We start from the raw sequence: 6,481 nt of genomic DNA, 5'->3' as shown, positions 1-6,481 counted from the left end.
CCGACAGGGATCCGCATTTTACTTTTATTTTTAATATTACAAAACGGTGTCTTTTTGGTAAAATAATTCAAATAATACTCAGAATTATAAGAGAGTAAAAATTCCATCAGCCAAAAATAATCATCTTTAATATTTAGATAAATAACTTTCCAGATATGAATGGGTATCTATGCATATGTACAGACACACATTATATATAATTTAGATATAAAAATCCCCATACAATACCTTCTCTTCTGTAACCTCTTTTCCCACAAAGACATGGCCCATTTTCAAGTGAATATGTGGGGTCAGGTACAGAAATGAGACAACCATGTAGAGAAAAAAGAACATCATTTGGAGGCTGGGTGGACACTGTTTAATCGAGGCTTGGCGATTTACTAGCCAGATGGCTTTGGACTCACTGATAGTGCTCAGATTTTTGAGGGGATTTCTAACCAATTCTACCATATGTGTCAGCCTTAAACGTCTTCCTCCTTTGTGGTTTCACATTTTCTCTCATTTCATTTCCATTGCTATAATAATCAAAGTTCCAGCAGGACACTTATAGAACATTCAACGGATTGAACTGAAGAATGTTAAAAGAAGAATTATTTACAGAGAGCAAATTTGTGGCTGGACAGGGAACGAGTAAGAGGAATAAATAAATACTCCAATCTCTCTTTCATCCTGACTTCTGATCTCCCACCAATTTCTCTCATTGGCCAGCCCCAGACAGATGCCAGAGGGCAGGTAGAATACGTGCCATGGACTGTGGGCCCTGAGATGGAGGCCAATCCATGGCCCAACAACACTGATCTTCCCTCCCCTGCCACTCAGGGTGCCCACCCCGCCAACAGCAGAGACCAAGCTGAGCCCGTGAGACGGCAACATTACCGAGGGGAACCAGCCTCAGGATCCATAAGGCGATCCGAGGGTAGATCATCAACATTAGCTGCCTCTTCCATGCAGTGGGTGGATTTCTATCCCACACTTGACACAAAAATAAACTCCAAATGGATTTGTGAGAAAATAAATGCTACATCGATGCTAAAATAAACAGAATTTGTTAATAACCTTAGGATAGAGAAGGCCTCCTTCAGAAAAGACATGAAATGCAAGCTCTGCAGAGATGGATGAGTTTTATTCAAAAATGTTCAATTTGCTCCTTGTGAAAGACATCACAAAGTTGAAGAAGAGCAGCAGGTAGAAAAATATTTGCAGCAAATAATAATAATAACAACTGCTTCATATGGTGCTTATTGATACGTGCCAGGTGCTAGTACTCTACTGTGTCCTAATTCATTGCATCCTAAGACAATGTGAGATAGGGACTATTAATATCTTTCCCATTTTTCAGACAAGGAAACTGAGCCATAGAGAGGTCAAGTAACTTGGCCACCATCACACCACACAGCTAGTAAGTGCCACACACAAGATTTGAATCCAGGCAGCCTGGCTTCAGAGGCCATGCTCTTAACTTGTACCCTAGGTTATTCTTTTTAATGCTCCCTGAAATGAACACTGAATTTTTATCCAAAATATACAAAGGAATCCCAAGAAAAGGCTCTTAATAGGCAATTCACAGAAGGGAAAAATGATAAACATAGCTTTGCTGGTCATAAGGGAAATGCAAATTTTTTAATGAGATATTTTTTCACCCATTGCATTAGCAAAAATTAAAAGGATATATATTGTCATACATTGGCAAGGAAACAGGTATTCTCAGAGGCCAGTTTGGAATATAAATTGGTAGAGCTTTTGTTGGCAGTATAGAATAAAATGCTAAAGATCCATTAATTGATGACTCAGCAATGCCCATGGCTTGGTATCATTTTTGGAGAAATACGTGCTTGTGTGTACCAAGATATCGCTGTAATATTATCTGTAATAGTAAAATTTTGGAAAGTACCTAAATATCAATTTTAGTATTGTTAGCTTAAAAGAAAGAAAAAGAAAAACTGTAGTACAGGCTATGTAACTCTCCCCAAGAGAAGCCTGAGAGGCAGAACCGCATGGTGTGAAGCTTACAGACTCTGGTTTCAGGCCAGCAAATATCTGGTTCTGAGCGCACCACTTCCTCTTTGTGTGAACAGCAAGCCCTGAACCTCTCTGTGCCCCAAGGTCTTGATCTGAAAATGGGACCTAATAACAACACTCACTTTATTGGGAGAACTGAATACGGCAGTCCGTGCAAAGTTCTCAGAACAGCAGCATCTGATACATAATGAGTGTTCTATACATGTTCCCATTGCTGTTACAAGTAACAACATGGAAAAGTCTCTTAGACATGTAACTTTTACAAACTGCACACACACGCACTAATACACACACAATATGATCGCAATTATATATATATATATACATATATATATATTTGCATAGAGATGAACAAAAGCAATCACTTATAAGTGATTTTTATAGTTGTCTTTAATCCATTTGGGAAGAAGGTGGAGTTCAAAAAAAATAAATTATTTTTCAAACTCTCCATGGAAAAAAAACTGGAAGAAAATACATCCAAATGTTCACAGTGATAACTTTTGGATGGAGAAATGATTTATTCATTTTGCTTATTTTTTCTATTTCTTTCCCAAATTTTCCTTCAGGCTTATATATTACCTTAATCAAAATACTTAAACAACCATGGTTCTAAACAAACACACCGATAACCTATATTAATGGAAATGATGACATTTAAACATAAAGACCTTAATCAACTCTACTTCAATAAAAAAGGAAGGAAAGAAAAAGAAAATAAAGACCTTTTCTCAGCACTAATGGTTTTCATGTTATATGATGAACTTCGGGAGAACTTCCTTCTCCACCTTTTTTAAGAAGAGGCAGGAGGGTCTGAAAACAAGTAGCAAAAACAACTCCTGGTGAAGAGGTCATGTGAATAAAGATGAAAGGATTTGGAATCATTTGATTTGGATGGAAGAAGAGATTTCTTAGCAAAGGTTCCAAACTCACAGGCTCTCTTGCCAAATCTGGCCTTGAGACACGTCTTTTGTCTGGCCGTGGCAGTGAACACAGCTGTTTCAGTATGGAAGCCTTTGCTGGGCACACACACACACCCGCCCCGTTTTATCATGGGTCCCATCATTTCTAATTGACTTAAATCTTTCTGCAACTTTTATTTACGATACCTGTCCAGTCCCTGAAAGCGTTGGAGCTTGCAACGCCCAACTAAACCCTTAGCACATAACCACAAAGGAACTGAAAGCACTTCAAGAGACTTTGGTTAAATATGAAGAAACAGTATACAGTTTTAAATCAAAAAGAGCTTTTGCAGGCCCGTTTCTGGTGACCTTTCACAGGAGGATTTTTAACTCTCTGTCTCAGGTGATCTTTGTATAAACTCTCATCAAGATCAGGCATTAAAGCACCACTGAGAGCCCTAGAATACAGCACTAGTTCTCCAATGTCAGAGCATCGGCAGCAACCGGGGTCCTTGTCAAACGTGCAGATTTCTGGAGCCACTCCACTCCCTCCAGCCCTGAGACTCCGATTCCTTAGGTGACACTAAATCAGGGAATCCTCAGACCACATTTTAAGAAACAATGTGTGGTCGATACCGTTAAAGGCGCCCATTAGGCGACAACGACCTTCTCTTCTGGATGAGCCCCCAGCAGCCCCAGCTTGTAGACAGTGGTGCCGATGAGTGGTCCTAGCAAACTGGCACAGGGGAGGCTATCTGCCTCAAGTGGGACCTCTCAGATTCTCCACCATGGGAACCTGGATTCCAACAATACTAATAATCTCCACTAATTACCAAACTGGAAGCAATGAAGGGACATGCAAACTTCAGGGTGGCTATCTTCTGCCTCAGGTATGCAGAAGCAAACAAGGCTAATCCTTCAAGGAAATGAAGCAGCCGAGCTGGGAAAAAAGCGAGAGATCGAGCAGTCCTGCGTCAGTGGACAGTAACAACGATAACAAGTATCCCCTGATTTTAGTGACTTGAGAGAATGTGCTTTCTCGCTCATTCAGTACCAGGTTCCTTCTGTCTTGTGGCTCTGCCCTCGCCTAGGTCCCTCGAATCTTTTCCATTTAGCCAGTAGATGGGATATGAAACATCAGAAGTTTTTATGAGCCAGGCCGGGGAGCAGCAGATATACTTTACTGGACAGAAGTCAGCCCTGCTTACAAAGAGGGATGCTTGGAAATGTCATCTACCTATGTACCCAGAGAAAAAGGAAAAGAAAAACGTAGCTTAATGAACACAGAGCAGCCTCTGCCACAAGCTGCAAAGAGAGAAAAGTTAAAAGAACAGTTGCCAAACTATTATCAAATCAAAACTCAGAAAATAAGTATTGGTGAGAATACGGAAAAATTGGAACCTTCGCGCATTGCTGACTGGAATGTAAAATGGCACGGTCACTGTGGAAAACAGAATGGTGGTTCCACAAAAAGTTAAACATAGACCCAGAAGAACTGAAAGCAGGGAATCAAACAGATACTTGCACACGAATGTTCGTAGCAGCAGTACTCACAACCGCCAAAAGGTGAAAATCCAAATGTCCATCCACAAAAGGATGGAGAAACACAGCGTTATATCCATACAATGAAATACTATTCTGCCTTAAAAAGGAAGGAAATTGTGATACGTGCCACGTCACAAAAGGACAAATACTGTACGATTCCACTAATATGAAATATCTGGAGTAGTCAAATCCATAGAGATAGAAAGTGGAGTAGTGGTTACTGGGGGCTGGAGGGAGAGGCGATGTCTCTAGGTCAGAATTCACTCCTGAGCTACAGACACGAATACAAAAAAAGCTGTTTACACTTAGACCCCATCCATCCAGTGCAGACCCACTCTCCCCTACATCCCCTTCTTTATCTCAGCCAGCAATTATGCTTCCAGCTGCCCGAACAACCAAGGAATCATTCTAGACTCCTCTCTCTCTCCAACCCGACCAACAAAGATGTCTGTTAAATCAGAAGCATCCTCTCCGTCCTCATGTCACTGTCTAGTCCAAGCCTGCTTTAGTTTTCACATTCATCACTACCACAACTTGCGAATCACCTTCACCGTCTTCAATCTCTCTTTGCCCTTCTTCTACACTTTTGCCAAACTGCTCGTTCCAAGGTATCAGTCAGATCGTGTGTCTTGTGCCCATCGCCCCAACTTCATTGCCCACTTCTCAGAGGCTCTGATTCATCCTCAAGATGATGGTACATGAGGTCCTTCACGACACCAGCATTGCCCATTTTCCTGCCGCCCATCCCATTTCCCACAAGTGCCCGACTTTCTCCCCACTCTGGATTACTTACCATGCTTCCTGGATTTTGCCATGCTTTCCCCCTGCCCGGAGCCCCTTTCTCAGCCCCTCCTTCGCTTGGCCCAATCCCACTTCTCTGTCGAGTCAGCTCAGACATCACCACCTCCTGAAAGCCTTCGGTGACACCCCATCCCCATCCCTAATTCTGTGTTTTCTCACAACATCCCAGATGGTCATTCTGTGTTATCTCTCCATCTACCCACTCAGGTCAGGAACTCTGCCTTTGCCTATGGGCCACCAGAGCCCATTTCTGTGTCTGGCAGGTCTAAACCCTCAACAATGTCTTGTGGTCACTGTGAAGGGGGTACCCTTAATTCTGGAGATATTTAATAAAAACAAGCTGCCAGTCAAAAATCAAAACAAAACCAAACAAGCAAACTCCAGATATACATTGATGCCTTCGTTGCATATTCAATTGCATTGCGATTTGGGAAGAATGGGTTTTGGACCATTGATGGTCAAGCAAAATATTCTCCTATACTAGACGCATTAAACTGCAAGTATCTTTTTTTTTCTTTTTCTGTTTTTGGTATCTGAGGGCTGATTGGATTCAAGAATGAAGACAAAGGAAAATAATAAAACACAACTGAGAGTTGATGAAATAGTCATTTTTATGCATGGGAATAGTTCTGTCTGTGTCTCTAGAAAGAAAATATGGGTTCCATTTTGCAAACTCAGAGCAGAAATAAGATGCTTGATGACATCCTGACAACGGAACAGCATTTTGAAATCTCACATATTGTACATTTCCTGATGACACCACATCTACGAAATGTGTCGTTTTCTAACGAAAGAGAAACCATATTCCGTCCGTAATCTGACAAGTCACCTCTGAAGGCCGAGTTTAGGGCTGATCTGCTCCTCATTTCCAGAACATATTCATGCAATTCCTATTTATAGGTGAAATCTAGTCACCACAAAACTGCAAGATAACAAAAGATTTTTACACGCCAAGGTGATAACCTACTTAAAGGAAAATCACTGATCACGGGGAGAGTGCAGACCACAGAAGATTTAACGCAAGTCTTGCTTCAGTGGAATTTGACCTGTGTAACCCTTTCCCTTCCTCATCTATGACCGTTCTACAGCAGAGCGTCTCTGCAGGCTTAATCCAAACTTTTCCTGCTGCTTTCCCTGCTCTGTTTCTGGCAGATGGCATTTTGCAGGACTGGGTTGAGTTAAGACAGCAAGTTTTGGTGGCTAGAAACACGAATGCA

Source organism: Pseudorca crassidens, chromosome 1 (assembly GCF_039906515.1).
Source record: "Pseudorca crassidens isolate mPseCra1 chromosome 1, mPseCra1.hap1, whole genome shotgun sequence".
Taxonomy (NCBI): domain Eukaryota; kingdom Metazoa; phylum Chordata; class Mammalia; order Artiodactyla; family Delphinidae; genus Pseudorca; species Pseudorca crassidens.
Note: the sequence above shows the minus strand (reverse complement) of the source record.